The sequence below is a fragment of the Macadamia integrifolia genome, chromosome 2, assembly GCF_013358625.1.
Source record: "Macadamia integrifolia cultivar HAES 741 chromosome 2, SCU_Mint_v3, whole genome shotgun sequence".
Classification (NCBI taxonomy): Eukaryota; Viridiplantae; Streptophyta; class Magnoliopsida; order Proteales; family Proteaceae; genus Macadamia; species Macadamia integrifolia.
The window spans coordinates 19,959,088-19,976,935 of record NC_056558.1 but is presented as its reverse complement, the minus strand read 5'-3'; the positions used below and the strand labels follow the sequence as shown (position 1 = coordinate 19,976,935).

Genomic DNA, 17,848 nt, shown 5'->3' with positions numbered 1-17,848 from the left:
CATCGAGCAAGCATGATGTGTGCCAAGAAATAGATCAAGGTGATTGATGATGATGGGTAGGAATTGATACCAACGAGATATAATAAAGCAGCTAAAAAGGTCCTCATCTCTACTCTGCAAGCGGTGAAGTTGTTGGAAAATGGGTGTTAGGGGTACCTAGCATCGGTGGTTGATTTAGATGCAAAGGTCACACCTTTAGAGGAAGTCAAGGTAGTTAAGGAGTTTTCATACGTCTTTCCAGATGATCTAACTCAGCTACCACCTGACAGGGAGCTGGAATTTGCTATAGATTTGATTCCTGGAGCTACCCCGATGTCTATGGCTCCATACAAAATGGCACCAACATAATTAAAGGAATTGCAAGTACAGTTGCAAGATCTATTGAAGAAGGGATTCATACGTCCAAGTGTATCACCTTAGGTTGCTCCAGTGTTGTTTGTTAAGAAAAAAGATGGGAGCTTATGTATGTGAATTGATTACCGAGAATTGAACAAGTTAACCATCAAGAACCGGTATCCATTTCCAGGCATTGATGATTTGTTTGATCAGTTACAAGGTGCTAAGGTATTTTCAAAGATTGACCTCAAATCCGGGTATTATCAACTCAAGATAAAGAGTAGTGATATACCAAAGATAGCCTTTAGAACTCGGTATGGTCATTACGAGTTCTTAGTATTGTCTTTCGGGTTGACCAATGCACTAGTAGCTTTCATGGATTTGATGAATCGAGTGTTTTATGATGTTCTCAATAGGGATTTGATGAATAGAGTGTTTCACGATGTTCTCAATAGGTGGGTCATTGTTTTCATTGATGATACCTTAATCTACTCGAAGTCAGAAGAAGACCATGCAAAACAATTGAGGATGGTACTACAGAGACTGAGGGAGCAACAGCTATATGCGAAATTCAGCAAATGTGAATTTTAGCTCAAATAGGTTGGATTCCTAGGGCACATGGTGTCTGAAAATGGAATTGAAGTGGATCCAGATAAGGTAAAAGCCATAGTAGACTGGGAGATACCCAAGAGTATAATTGAAATTAGAAGTTTCTTGGGTTTGGCAGGTTACTATAGATGCTTCATCGAGAACTTTTCTCGGATTTCAGCACCAATGACCAAGTTGACTAGGAAGGGTGTAAGGTTTGATTGGTCAAAGAAGTGTTAAGATAGTTTTCAAGAGCTAAAGAAGCGGCTATTGACGGCACCAGTGTTGACTATTCCTAAAGGGATAGGTAGGATGAAAGTGTGTACTGATGCTTCTAAAATCAGATTGGGCTGTGTACTTATGCAACACGGCAAGGTAGTAGCACATGTTTCTAGACAGTTGAAGGACTATGAAAAGAACTACCCTACCCATGAATTGAAGCTAGCAGTAGTCATTTTTGCCTTGAAGATTTGGCGTCACTACTTGTATGGTGAAAAGTGCAAGATATATAGTGACCAAAAAGTCTAAAGTGCTTTTTCACCCAAAAAGACTTGAATATGAGACAAAGGAGATGGCTTGAGCTTATGAAAGACTATGATTGTGATATTTCGTATCACCCAGGGAATGCCAATGTAGTGACAGATGCATTAAGCTAGAAAGTTCAAACTGTGTCACTTGCCTATCTAGCTGTTAGTCCAGAGCTCGTACAGAAGGTGATGTTAATGGATGAAATCCTCTTATGTGAGGGAGCAACCTTCGAACTAGAGCACCAATCAAATAATTTTCAGCAGTTGACCATGTCCTTGGCAGCTCTACAGGTACACTCTTCCATCAGGGAAGAAATCATAATGAAGCAGCCTTTGGACCTTGAGTTACAGCAGATCAGAGAGAAGATTCAAGGACAAACAATGAATAACCCTAGCTTTACATTAGCCAGTGATGGGGCACTATTGTTTTGAGACAGATTGTGTGTACCCTGCGATGAGGTAATACAAGACAAAATAGTAAAGGAAGCACATAGTTTTGAGTGCTCTTTTCACCCTGAAAGTAACAAGATGTACAAAGACCTAAAGCAACACTACTGGTGGCCAACAATAAAGTCCACAATAGCTCTATATGTGTCGACTTTGCCTTGCATGTCAGAAAATCAAAGCTAAACGGCACCGACCTTTTGGCACTCTTCAACCACTCCTAGTACCCGAATGGAAGTGGGATAACATTACAATGGACTTCATCACCGGATTGCCACATACACCCAAGGGAATGGATGTGATTTGAGTGGTAGTTGATAGGCTTACTAAGACAACTCACTTTATTCTGATCAGGACCAATTACACCATAGATAAGCTAGCATAGCTTTACATAGATAATGTGGTATGCTTACATGGTGTACCAGTGAGCATTGTATCAGACAGAGACCCGAGGTTTACCTCTAGATTTTGAAAAAACTTCCAGCAAGCCTTGGGATCACAATTGAACCTGAGTACAACCTTTCATCCACAAACAGATGGACAATCTGAGGACCATACAGATATTAGAAGACATGCTTCGAGCCTATGCCATGGAAATGAGTGGCAGTTGGGAGGAGTATATAAATCTTATGGAGTTTGCTTACAACAACAGCTACTGGCAGGTTCATATGATAGGTACGTGTCTTACTCACACCACCGGTATTCCTAATGGTAAGTTAGGTCTATTGGAATTGGGGTGTGACACTAGTACTACAATTTGTATAGAATCCCAATGTAAACACTAACCAAATGGTCAGATATTGGTTCATTGGTTATGTAGCTTGGGGAGAAGAATTATGTAGAAAAATTTATGATAGCTTGTTATTGCAATTTATTGGTGTGAATGAACTCATGCAGATTATGGTAGAAGTACATGAGGGGATTTATAGTGCACATCAAGCGGGACCTAAGATGAGATGGCTGATCAGGCATCCTAGGTACTATTGGCCAGCCATTGTAGATGATTGTTTACAATATGCAAAGGGTGTCAGGCTTGTCACACCCTGTTCCCACTAGGACACCAGTAGTTGAATAAGATGCTTACCCATCTTATATCTCTACTAGGATTTCTAATAGTAGTACCTTAACCATCACAATCACAACACAAATTGTACCATCTAAAATCATAGCAGCGGAATCAGAGTATAATATAATGGAATCATGTAAACAAATTTGGGGGAACAACTAATGTTAATTATATTACATAACAAAATTTATACTTTTCCACATTTACCAAAACATACATATAGTTACCCACAAAATATACCATCTAAAAAATACGGTATCAGAGAAGACAACAGTCCCGCTCTCAGCTAAAGGTGCGACATATACACAGGTATCACAGGTGTAATCGAAATCATGCTTCTCGGGTTCTGGTGTCCACCAGTCACCACCATAATCAGCTATAGAGGAAGAAGTGCCACTACCCAGTGGCACGACGATTCCTTCATCACCATCTAAAAAGCAACACGCACATGGTGTGAACTACAACTAGCTCAATGAGGGATGAGATTCATGCAAGCATATACACATAGTCTATGATGCAAGAATGATGCAATTCATTTTTCTTTAAAGCACCTAACATATAACTAAGATGGGTTCATGCTACTATAACACATTAGATTGTATCCCATGTCCCAAAATTCTCATATCGGTCACTCATCGATACAAACCCTAGTTGTGAATAGGAGCCTATCGGTCTTGAAATGCGATCATCAGTCACCCAGCAAACCCTTGGTAACCCCCTCCTAGCAGTCACAACACCAGAATTACCATCGACCACATCAAACTAGTTTCTGCCTCCAGCGACAACCACATCGTACCACAAAAGTGGCATTCTAAAAGGGTTCATCGAACATACCATAGTTAGGTTATCCAACACCTTACCTCCTGTTGGCAAGGGTTTGTAGCATCGGGAGTGTGACCTAACTACAATATGCTACATGCCTTTCATAAAGGTACATGTACTATGGAATATGATACTAGAATCACCATCGGCCACATGATATCCATGCCCAAGCCTATCTAGCATACATACAATTGAGTATGGGATACGCAGTACCAGAATTACCATTGGTCACACCGTTTACCACAACCATAGCTAACTCTAATGCACATGATACCAAAATTATCATCGGCCACATCATGCATCCACAACCATAGCTAACTCTAATGTACACCCAATGCATGATGCAATCATCTACACAATGATCATGGTACTGGAACTACCTAGGCCACATTAGATCCCATCATATAGTCCAAAACAAGTATACAATTTAATAAAAATTTTAAAATGTTATACAATTCACATATATCATACACAGTTGAATTATCGAAACATGATTGTTATGGCATGAACTCAGTTCTTTAATGTCAAGACACTCCAAAAGAAAGTCACACTGCCACTCACCTTGTCTGTAGATCGGATGGGTGAAAATTTCCAAGTTGGACACTTGATTTAAACCCCCATTAGGCCTCACCGAATTGTGATCATCTTTGTCCTAGGTAAAATAGTAAATGGGCATTAACACATGTCGTAAACACTTAGGGGGGCCCACAGGGTTTCCCCTAAACAGTATCAGAATTGTCAAGAAGTCACTAGATTCAGGTAATCGGATTGACACTGTGTGAATCTGGTGGCCTAGGTGGAGAACAATTAAGGTTAGAAGTCATCGAATTTGGGTCATCGGATTGGCCCTATCCTTTTAGTGGGTCTTCTTCTAGTGACTAACCCAAAATTTCAGTAACTTCATAAGGGTTTGCTAGCTCGGACCCAATCGTCGAGATTTGTTCCGTAAAGATGTAGGGATCTTCTCACCTCTCATTTAAGACAAACTATTTATGTCTTCACCAAGCCATTTAGGAGATATAATGACCAAACGGTCGAAACCCTAACCTTCCTATTTGGTCAAATTGTCATCGGAGCTCGGGTAACTTGATTTGAGCTCAGGGTACACGCGGGGGAGTGCAATGCATACCAACCCGACCATCAAAGTCACCAAGGTCAAGGCGTACCCTCCAACCAGATGAATCCATGGTTTTCTCACAAACAAAAACCAAAAATGAAGGGAAAAGGGGTTTTGGGAAGGTAGCACCTACCCTCGGTGGCAACTGACAATCACGCATGTAGCCAGGAGCTTCCCTTTCCTTCTTCTTCTTCTCCTTTTCCTCTTTTCTCTCCCTCTCCCAAGTTGAGCTCTGGTGAGAAATGAGAAAATGAGCTCATTTCTCACTTATATTAAGGATGGCCTTAGGGCTTGTTTGCCGATGCACTTGTTTGGGATCAAAACGAGCTAAGCCATTAGTCAGGTCACGTGGGCCCACCACCTTAGACTCACAGGGTGTGCAAGTCATAGGGAAAGGTATAAGGTAGTGTGAGAGGTTGGTCAGAGCTGGCCATGATGCGCCTAGTAGGACCTAAGGCCATTTGAGCCATTTCAGTACAATAAGCACCACCAGATTGAGGTCACCAGATTGAGTGTGGGAGGTTGGTCGGAGCTGGCCATGATATGCCTAGCGGGACCCAAGGGCATTTAAGCCATTTTAGTATAGCAAGCACCATTGGATTGAGGTACTCTTTTCAATGGTCTTCCCATTACTGTGTTTGATAACCTTATATCTAACTATTTCCAATCACTAGGGGTTTTTCCTAGGGATGTGTGCAAGGTCTTCTCGAAAATTTCTAACAAGCGAGGGGATTCAAGTGGGGAGGTGTTAGGTCACTTACCACTAAGGCTTGGAAGGCTTGAATCCTTTCTAGTTCTTCAGGCAAGCCTTGATTGGCAGGTCGGTCCATTCCTTCCTTCACGATAGTAGATTACCGCAATCTAGAAGTCGTTAGTGCTAAAGACATCCAGCGTGATCAGGATTAGGGCATAGGTGTAACATTCTCCCCACCTTATAAGAATTTTGTCATTGAAATTCAACATAGCTAGTAGGTTAAATAATCTAGGGTATTTCTTCTTTATCTCATCTTCTCGCTCCCAGGATGCCTCTTGCTCTGGGTGGTTCATCCACTGTAGCTTGATGAAGGAAACAATACGATTGCATAGGATGTGGTCCTTCTGATCAATAATCTTCTCAGGATACTCTTTATAGGCAAAATCTCCATCCAGCTCATGTGTTTTGTAGGCTAAGATGTGAGTTGGGTCGGGTATGTACTTCCTCAATATTGACACATGGAAGACATCATGTGCAACGTCCAACTCCGATGGTAATGCTATCCTATACGCTACTAATCATATCCGCGCCAACTCTTCATATGGTCTATGAACCTAGGACTCAACTTTCATTTCTTTCCAAACCACATCACCCCTTTGATTGGGAAGATTTGTAAGAACACTTTATCTCCAACTTCAAACTCCAGATGGTTTCCCCTAACATTTGCATAACTTTTTTGCCTATATTGAGCTACTTTAATTCTTTCTCTGATCACACCCACCTTCTCACTAGTGACCTATATCATGTCCGAACCTAAGATACACCACTCACCAACTTCGTCCCAATAGAGAGGAGTTTGACACTTTCACCATGCCATGTTTCAAATGGAAACATACGATGGTAGCTTGATAGCTATTGTTGTAGGAGAACTTGATAAGTGAGACGTGCTCATCCCAACTATCTCATATTAAGAGCATAGGCCCGACGCATGCCCTCTAAGGTTTGAATGGTCCTTTCTAATTGCCCATCGGTCTATGGAATGTCGTACTAAAGTTCATCTATGTACCTATAGCCTTCTGTACGCATCCCCAGAATTTAGAAGTAAATCTATGATCCTAATCAAGATAATGCTAACTGGTACACCATAAAGACAAATTATGTTGTCAATATACAACTTGGCCAGCTTTTCCACGGGGAAGGTGACTTTCATTGGAATGAAATGAGCTACTCTGAAAAAGGTGTCAACAACCACCCAGATGACATCCATGCCCTTGTTAGTGCTAGAAAATCAAGTAACAAAGTCCATTGTGATGTTCTCCCATTTTCACTCCAGAATAGGTAATGACTATAGTAACCTATGGGGTCTCTGCCTCTCAACCTTGACTTGCTGGAAAGTGAGGCACCTAGATATATGAGTGGCTATATCATTCTTCATTCCTTCAACCAGTATGAACCTTTATGGTCCTTGTACATCTTGGTCCTGTCGGAGTGAATGGAGTATGGAGAGTTTTATGCTTCTCATAGAATAATATCTCTCAATTCATCATCCTTAGGCACACATAATCTTTTCTTAAGAGCTGAGGATTCCCTCATCAATTAGGGTGAAATCTAGGTCTTTATGTTTCCCTTCCTTGATGTGAGTTATCAATTTCTACAACTCTACATTAGTAATCTAAGCTGTAGTGGTCCTATTCACAAGGCTAGGCTACACCACCAATGGTGATAGTGACAAGGTGATACCTTCTACTAGTAGTTCCAAATCCAAATTCTTGGCCTCTTCAATCAAATGCCCATTTTTTGTTAATGAAGCAAGAGTCAGAGTTAGAGATTTTTTACCAGCTACTACATTAGCCTTTCTTGGATGGTAGCAGATAGAACAGTCATAATCCTTCATCAGTTATAACCAACACCTCTGTCTCAAGTTGAGTTCCTTAAACTCTATGGGGGCCATGCAGTACAAGTCTTTTGACACAGTTACCAACCGTAGGAGTAAGTCTATCACAAACTCCATCTCGTGGTCTAGTGGTAATCTTATCAAATCATCCAAAAATACATCTGGAAAACCCTTATGAGATCTAGCTTGGTTAATGGTGTGACCTCTACTTCAATATCCTTCAAAGATGTTATGTAACCCTGACACCCTTGATCTAGTAGCTTCTTCTCCTAGAGAGCTAATAAAATGATCTTCTTGTTCTTCTTTGGTTTATCTCCCACAAAGGTGAACTCATTTACATCACCTGGTTTGAAGATAATCATCTTCTCTACAAATAGCACACGAGCTCTGTAAGTGGACAAACAATCCATTACTAAAATCATGCCAAAGTCAGTCATATTTAGCTTGATTAGGTGTGCTATGTCATGACCAGTAACAGTTACTAGACAAGGCTCATACATTGAGTCTAGACCCATAACACTTTCTGTGGTTATACTAACCACTAAACTGTGAGTTAAGCTCTTGGGTGGAATTCCCATCTTGCTAGCGGATGCCAGCGATAAAAATGAATGAGACGCTGTAGAGTCAAACAGTATGTGAGTAGGAAATAATAAAATTGAAAAGGTACCTGTCACCACACCTAGAGTAGCCTCTGCATCTTCTGCAGTTATAGAAAAAACATATGTCTTGGGCCTGTTGCTCTGTTGTGACTGCACTGGACGGCTGGCCGAGTAAGTTTTCTATGGTCTAAGAGGCAGAGTGTATGGTACGTCACCCAACTGATGGTGAGGAAATTTCCTAACCAATTGTCTTAGCTAATCATAATGAAAACATCAAGGATTGGGACCAACTGGTTAAGATGCACTATTGGATTAGGAAGACTGGGGAGCCTGACTTACCTCTGGCCTCCTGAACTGAACCAGTGTTGGATTGAGATAAGGCCCCCGAGAAGCTTTACCTATTCCCTTAAAATTTTGTGATCCCATTGGTGTCTTTCCCATACCCTTTTGTTTGGTGAAGTTATCTCGATGCTGATACTCGATAGACTTATCCACTTGCACGACTTCAGCATAAGTCTGCAATGTAAGTCCCACTTGTAACACCCCCAAATCCAAGTGAGATATGGGTGTAGGCCCTCGCAGGCCATCGTTAAATAACGACATAAAAATGACCAATTAACTTTAAAACCTCAAAACATTGGTCAACTATTCATTGGGCCCACCTTTACTATTCACCTAACTATTCATGGGACACATCGCGCTTCCGTTGCGTACTTTGATTGATTTCGTCAAATATACATAAAATCTATCAAACTCAAATATACAAATCATATCTCCACAATTCAAATCGTACACATCATGTACCTTGTGTACAAATACAACAAAAATCTTCCAAAAATACAAAACCTCTATTATGCTCAATTGATCTTTCCTTTGTACCAAGGCACACCTGAGGCTGTAAGACAAAAAACTGTAGTGAGGTGAGCTAAAGGGAATTAGCTCAGTAAGATAAAACATGACATAATCGCACTTAGTACAAAAATAGATATACTTTAGCTTTTATTCCTTTTTCATACATGCATAAAAACATCTTTCATAACATGTTAAAATCTCTTGTTCATATCACCTCACTGGGTAGTTTATTGATCTGCCTTAACTCCTCTCCCTTGTCTTGCTCTTGAGCTCAAAGCATCTGAGTAGTGTCTTGACTTTGGGTCTTACCTCCACGCTTCTTGGCGGACATGAAACTATGCTTAAAACATCTTTCATGAACTATGTTTTAAAACTACTTTTCATACATCAAAATACATACATACTATAGAGAATCTCATGTATATCAGGTGAATCATGGCATAGTCCACTTACCCTGAGTATAGCTACTTGTACACAAACCTTCCTTAATCACTGCTATCTCATCCCACTTCCTGGTTCTCGGTCTCTCTTCCATCTCCTTCTCGTAGCTCCCTCTGACTTTTGTTTTTCCTTTCTCTTTGTTCCTTCTTTTCTTTCCTTTCTTTTTTCCCCTTCTTTCTTATAGGTCTTTCTTTTTCTCCATTTGCATTTCAATTAGTGCATAATTAGTGTGCTAGATTTCTATCTAATTGAATGTCTTTTGTTATTGTTACTATTATTATTATTATTATTGTCACTACTACTACTACTACTACTATTATTATTATTATTATTATTATTATTATTATTATTATTATTATTATTATTATTATTATTATTATTATTATTATTATTACTACTATTATTATTATTATCATTATTATTATTATTATTGATACTACTGTTATTATTATTCGTAGTAGTAGTATTTAGTTTTTTCAAAAACGTAGAAGGTCCTCCTTTTACTCAACCCTCTCTCTCTCTCTCTCTCTCTCTCTCTCTCTCTCTCTCTCTCTCTCATTCTCTCTCTGTAACACCCTGATTTCATAACCCCAGTCTTAAAGGTGAAATTTTATGAAGAAAGGTATTTGGTGGAAAGAAATAATAAATTAATGGAGTAGGTGAGAGAAAATGAATTGGAAATTTAAATGAAAGTTTTGAAGGGGCTTAGGAGTGCCTATAATAATGAAAGAGTCTCACATAAGGGGGTAGACTTTGGGTAGAAGATGGACAGCAACAGGATGGAGAACGCACAACCAGCTAGAGAGATTCTGTCCAACCAGTCTGTCTGTCCTTGGGACAGAATGCCCAGAAATTGCGTTTTTCTTCTGTGGGCACCACCGATTGAAAGGGGTTTTTCACCCACTTTTTACCATAGATAGAGGAATGTTTCGGGGTGATTATGCAGGTGGCTTTATATCAATACACATTTCCTATTCTAAGTTATTAAATTTTAAATAGTCAGGAAGAAAGTGAGTTTTTATGAAAAATCTACCTAGCCAAACAGACCCTAGTCTGTTAGCCTATAAATTGGAGGGAGAGTTATTTCCTTCTCTCATTTTCTGTAAAAAAGAAACGAAATGGGAAAAGAGAAGGAGAGGAAAAAGAAGAAAGAAGAAAGAAGAAAGAAGAATAAGAAGAATAAGAAGAAAGGAAGAGAAGAAGAGAAGAGAAGAGAAGAGAAGAAGATTGGAGAAGAGATTGACTTATTTGGAAGGCTGCTGCAGAATCCAGCAAAGGGGTAGGTACTTATTCCTTATAGGAACTTGTAGTAAGAAAGAATTTGGAAATAGAGAGGGGTATGACTGAATTCTGTTGTAAGGAAGGAATTCTGGAAAAATTTCAGCAGAATCCTCATTTTATGAAGTTTGATTTCTTAATTTGAAGAACTGGTTTGGAAGATGTGTAGGGATGCACACTTAACATGGCCGATTGGGACTTGAGAGTGAGAATTCTCACTCAGATTTTTTAAACAGAACTAATGCATGTGGATTTAGAGGAATGTTACATTAAATTCGGTTCTAAGGTTATAAGAGTTCATGCATGATAATTTAGGTTCAATTTCTTACATGCAAAGTGCCATTAGAGAAGAATTTCATGCATGCAACCTTAGATTAAGGTCTGATTATGAAGTTCTTACTCAAATCCTTACTTGTGAATGAGATTATGGAAAAATGAGGAATGATTTTGGAGATTCTTGCTGAAATTGTATAATTAATCAAAATTAATTAATGGATTAGTAAATTGATAATTAAAGTGATGGAAATTGAGAAATGTATTATTGTTATGAAAGTTCAGTAAAGAAACAAGGCCACAATGACAGAATTGTTGGAAAGCAAGTAGAAAATGAAATTCTGTAGAAAAGGCATGACGGGTGGGAGACAACTGGCCGGCTGGTCGGGCCAGGGTCTCCAGTTGGTTAGGCTTCCAGAGACCATTTTGCCCTCAGACTTTGACAGCAAAGTGTGGGTCTGAGAGGGGATCTATAGGGATTGTAGGGGAATATAAAGTGACTCAATTAGGATGTAAATTAACTCAAAGTTTATTTTGACAAATATATATAATTTTGATTTTAGGAGTTCCAATTAACTGTGAGGGGACAAGTTCAGCATCTGGAAAAGTGGAAACTGATTCGGATTGTCTAGGTGAGGGGTCTTCTTTGTTTTGCTGTGTTTTTTGTGCCTTGCTGTATTTTGTTGGGTATAATTATATTCTAACATGCTTTAATGTGCTTGCTTGCAATTTATTATCCTTCTTGCTGAATTTACTGTGGTAATGCATTTGTATTGGATGGTGTGTGAAATCTAATTTTTGGAAACATGTGCTTCCAAATCAGAGATACGATGAGTTGTGGATGTATACTGTGAATGAAGATGTGATGTTGGGTGTAATATTAATGGTCTGTGGCACAGTGTGACCAAGGTTCTATCCGAAACCGTGGGCTCAGAGGTCAGTCTTACATCTAGGATCACAGATGTGTGTTGTGCATGGTGATGGTTATAATATTGACAGTCTGTGGCATGGTGTGGCTGAGGTGCATTTCTGATACCGTGGGCTTAGAGTTCAGTTTTACTCCTAGAACCACATGTGTGTGTGTGTGTATGTGGAAGTGGATGTAATATTGACGGTCTATGGCACGGTGTGGCCGAGGTGCATTTCTGGTACCGTGGGCTCAGAGGTCAATTTTACAGCTATAGTCAAAAGTACATATTGGATGACTCTCACATGTAGTTTGCACACAACCCCAGTGCTGTAACCCCTTGCCAATAGGGGGTCAGGTATTGGCTAATCCCACTGTGGTATGTCATGTAGAACTACTACGCTTGGATACGATGTACTGTATCCTGAGGGGCCACATCATGGTATGGTGTAGCATATACATGGTTGTCGGACACATAGGGGATCGAGGCTTTGATCGAAACTATGGTGTTAGGGTTACCATTTTAGGGTTAGCCGGGGGACTAAGGACCGGGATTAGCTGGCTCCTGCCTGCAACGAGCTTGTATTCTTGAGGGCCCAATGTACAGGATAGGGAATTCCACCTACATTGCTTATAGCACTTAACCCATAGGATGAGACTTAGTAATAAATAAGTGAACCATGTGGATGCTGCATTATGAGTTGATTGTTATGAATTTGAAATGTGGTGTGATACATGAGTTGATGATATGTAATTTGAGAGGCTGTATGTTGGATGGGTTGGTGCTGTAGACATGTGGTGTAGTATGTTGAGTTTATTTATGATTATGATTCTTGTATGCTTATGAAATGAAATGCTTGAATTATTTATTATTTATAATTTCTGCATGCTTGTGTGCTTGTATGCCCCCATCCCTCACTGAGCATACTCGTGCTCACTGCCCAATCCTCACTCCTCCATAGGTTTTGAAGTTGAAGCAAAGAAGATCAGGAGATTGGTTGCAGATGAAGTCATGGACAGGGAGTGATTATAGACAAGGACTTGATACTTTGTGTTTTAATATTGTAAAGTAAGTGTAAGTGGTATTATGTAATTTGTTGTAACCAGTGGAGAATTATTAATGGGCGTGTAATATTATAGAGTTATCATTGTAGCTGATCACCACATGGACATTCTGACCTTTTTGGAATTTTACATATACTTTGATTTTAGAGTTGAGTTAGTTGTGGGTTTGGTTATTACAAGCATCCGGATCCTGGGTGTTGGTTGGCTGACTGGATTGGTATTTCCAGTGCCTCATGCCTATGCCATATGGAGGGCAAGGTGTGGTTTGTTACACACACACACACACTCTCTCTCTCTTTCTTATAATTTTGCCCTCTTTATTTATTTTATTTTTAAAATCCAAAATTGATTTGAAGATAAGTTGCATATGCACACTTCCTCCCTCTCGGTTTCTCTCTCAATTATCATTAGTCCCTAGTTTTTAATCTCTCCCATTAAATATAAACACTGAATCAGAAATGGGAAAGAAGTCCTACCTCTTGAAGAACACAAATCCTCTCTTCTAGCTCGGGCCCTTCACTCCTCCTTGCTCCCTAGCTTCAAGCCTTCTTGATCATCAATTTCAACCCTCAAATCCCTTCACAAACCACTGAAATGACTCTTCTTATCTATTTTTCTCTTAATGCTCTCAAATTCTTCAAATCTTCTCCAAAACAAGAAAGGAAGATGACTCTACCTTCCCTCTTTAAACCTTCCAGCCATTCTCTTTTCATTCGTATTAAACTCCACCTAAAACATAACAGTTTTTAATTCTATCCATCTCCCCATATGTGAAATTAAATTTTGTTGTTAGAAATGAAATTCAATAAAAGTTAAGACTTACCTTCTCACCTCATTGGTTTGTCTTAAATATTAGTGGAGAAGAAGACAAAGTAAATATTCACTTAGGTAATGGTTATTGAATGTAATTCATGAGGAAGAGTATAAATGGAAGAAATGAGAAGAGAGGGTGCATGCCATGGTTGGCAACAACCCTTACCCCATTCAGCACCTTAGCACACATCATACATAAGCATACATCATATTTACTATATATATATTGTTAGGATTTGGAGATCCCGAACCATACCCAAGACGCAGCGGAAATGAAAATCGGGTTCTTTCGCATTCAATTTCATCAATTAAAAGAAGTTTATACCAAAAGGTATAAATGAATAATTAATATAATAAAATATACCTGATCAGAGAGCCTCAAATGTGACGCCTACTATAGCCAATGGTTCTTCCTCTTTGTTGAAAGACAAACTTTGGTCAAGAACTTCAAGTTAGACTTAAACTCCAAAACTTCACAAGCTTTTGAGTACAACTTCAATTGTGAAAAAAGTTTTTCAAAACCAATCTATATCCTTCTCCTTTTTGGAGAATGAACAAAAAACATAGAAAAGAGAAAATACAGAGAAGAGACTAGTGTTGTGTGTGTGTGAGAGAGAGAGAGGGGGGAGGGGTTTATATAATGAACTCAAGAGGTTTTCCCTTTTCTATTCTTTCCCAAAATCAAGGCTACTTAATTTTAGAATCCAAATTCCAAAGAGTCACCCTAATCTCTTCTTTCCCAAAATCAAGGCCACTTAATTTGTAATCCAAATTCCCAAGAGTCACCTTAATTTATTCTTTCCCAAAATCAAGGCTACTTAATTTGGAATCCAAATTCCCAAGAGTCACCTTAATTTCTTCTTTCCCAAATTCACTTAATCTTATCTGGACCGTATTGCTTGTTTCCAAATAAAGGGAAGAGGTAGAGTCTAATAGGGATGATTCAATCCTATCATTAACTTATTAAGATAGGATTAGAAAAATCAAGAATTTAATAAATATGAAATTATCCAAGTATCCCCACTGACCAACACCCTCATTATGGAATATTAGGGACACATGAAATTACCGCCATACCCTTATGCCATAGTATATAATTCAAGGGGTGTGCATGCAAATGACGGGATTGGTTAAGATATGAACGCATTCAATCTTAGAACTATTTCACAAATAGTATAGAGCTCTAATTCCAATCCAATGACATGCATTGAAACCCCACATTGGTGTTCTCGTATAAGGGCAGTGATTACCTTATTGACATACCTATTGCTCATGCAAATTAGACACACATCCAACATAATGGCATTGGTCCAATTTGGACCTCTGTCATTGTTATGTCTAAGTGTACATTTCATTCACATAGTGAATAGTATCTCTCAGGCTTAAGATAGATGTGACATTATGTTTATCCCATTAATTAGCACAGGCAATTATGCGTGTGGGATACGATATAGTAGACTCTTCGCCAACACACACACACACAATATGTGTGCTTGCATTCATATCCCGACATCACCTTGTCTGGTCATACGTAATGCGACAACCATATGATATGGATGCCCAATCCAAATCCTAGTTGTGACTGAATTTAAACAAATTATGGACATAATTGCATTTTTATGATCACATGCGATAAAATAAAAATAATCTATATATGAAATGAACTGCTTCATTCAATAAAATTGGGTTTGATGGACACAATATCCAACATATATAACATAACATATATTGTACCTACCCCACCATGCTATACTAATTGTCTATACCTTAGCATTGTCATTAGGCCTACATATTTTGGGGCATTACATCCTCCCCACTTATATAAATTCTGTCTTGAAATTTGTGTGTATCTTGGATGTTATAATAGTCGCGCTCCCATGATGCCTCCTGAATTGAGTGATTCCTCCAAAGGACTTTCACATAAGAAATTGTATGATTCCGAAGAATGTGTTCCTTACGGTCCAATATCTGAGTAGGTACCTCTTCATAGGACAAGTCCTTCTTTAATTGTAATGGTTCATAGCTCAGCACGTGAGAAGGATCTGCCACATACTTCGTGAGCATTGATATATGGAGGACATTGTGAACATTTGATAAAGCTGGTGGTAAGGTAACTCAATAAGCAACTTGCCTAATTCTATCAAGGATTTCAAATGGTCCAACATATCTTGGTCTCAACTTGCCCTTTTTTTCGATTCTCATGACTCCCTTCATGGGGGCCATTTTGAAGAATTAAGCCCGCATCTGAAGAGTGGAAGCCTTGTGATAGTCAAGAAAAGATTTGATTTCTTTCATTCCTTCAAGTGCTTGAGGAACATAGCCACCAATAAACAGACTTAATTCTTTAGCCTACGCTGCTCAGTCACGTTGAGCAGTGTCAAGCTAGGATTCACAAGCAGTGCGCTTGCAACCCTCCCCATGATTGCCATTTGTTTATGATTAGAGATCTCTTTTTCTGACTGGATCTTCAATGAGCAATAGAATGCCTTTGCCTGATTGATTTCATAAGGGGTTTGAGGAGAATCAACCAGAATGAACTTTTGGGGGAAGGTTGGGACAAATCTTAAAAGCGCTCAGTTAAGCCTTCAAATTATCAAAGTCAAGGAGAGGGGGAGAAGTCTGAAATCAATATATATAAAGGTAGTTAGAATTTAAAATTTATTTAAATTAAGAGATAAATCAAAGCGAAATCTTTTACATCTTCAGAATCTTGTGGAGATAATAAGGTGGATGTACTGGGGTTTACAAGAGATGGAAATGGTACTGTCATGTGGAATTTTTCTGGTCTCTTCTAGGGATCAAAGATGCAACCTTTGCAGAAGATTTCATACCAGAATGGCCATAATTTTGTAGTCATTAAGAAAAAATTTAACATGATTTGACGGGCAAAAGGGTGTAGGGCGACCTGATGCAGCTTTACTTTCAATTCTCTTAGTTTGGTGTGAGTCACCAAAAACTCTAGAAACAACAGTATGATGAGGAAGGGATTGGTATCTTCTTCATATGGCTTTGAGGGAGAACTAGATGCTTGGGTGGTTGACCGTAATCTGGTATGACCAACTACAATGGAAGCAGCCTTTGTTGGAGTCAAGGAAGTTCGCTTTCCCATTCTGAGTCTCTTCAAAGGAGGGTCATCTGTTGGAACTCCCTATGGGTTTGAGATTGAAACCCTATGGAGGAAACCACATAGGAAAAACAAGAACACGAATCTAATAAAATTATGGAGGATCGATTTGTACCTTTCACCTAGTATGCTGAAGATGATTGATGTTGGTCACTCCCACTTTCGCTCTCTTGGCTTGGCTATGGATCTTCTACAACCCCTTAAACCTCCTTGGTTCTCTCACTTTAGTGGTAAAGTGGGGAAGAGTGAATAATGGCTGTAGGGACCCAAAACCTAGTATTTATAATACTGTCCTGCACTCAAAACCCTAAACCACAATGGGTTGAGCCAGCATATCCCTAAGCTTGAGAGTGGACCGAACCGGTTCATGCAATTTGACTCTCACCCATTTAATCAACCTGAATAATTAATTTATCCCATAAATCCAACAATCTCCCACTTGGGCTACATTAATTATAAGGATGTCTTTTAAATTGGTGTGGCCATAGAATCTTATTACATTAACCACTCTTACTGTGATTCAGTTGAAAAACCAGTCACATCGAATAACAGCAGAAGATACACCTCAATATACGGCATACAACTTTTTGTTATTACAAACATAAGTAAGTTTCTTAACACAAATCTATGTGGGATGCCATCATAGAAATATTGACATATCCTCAAATTACACTGTTGTCATTCTATGTAGGTCCTTAACTGAGATATTAACCTTCACTGTGGCAAATCGCCTTTGATCTGTGGTTAATATCTAACTGTGGCCTTCCGCCTATAAACTGTGGCGAATATTGCCTATGAACTGTGACAAATACTGTCTTAAAATGTGGCAAACATTACCTTTTGAACTGTGGCAAAATATTGCCTATAACTAAGACAATTACTGCCTATAAAAACATCAAATGAAATCATAAACCAAATATCTTAAGAAATAACTGTGCATAATGTAAATGCTAAAACTTAACCATAATTCATCAAATTGTGCCCCAAAACATACGGGCTAAGGTTCAA

At 39.0% G+C, this 17,848-nt stretch overlaps 1 long non-coding RNA gene across 1 annotated transcript; it reads left to right on the top strand.

Annotated features, from left to right (window-relative positions):
• The first annotated feature begins 10,527 nt into the window (after positions 1-10,527).
• On the top strand, positions 10,528-13,049 carry LOC122093727. Its single transcript, XR_006144541.1, has 3 exons — positions 10,528-10,659; positions 11,495-11,563; positions 12,801-13,049. It is a non-coding gene; the product is annotated as an uncharacterized LOC122093727 (long non-coding RNA).
• Positions 13,050-17,848: the final 4,799 nt, after the last annotated feature.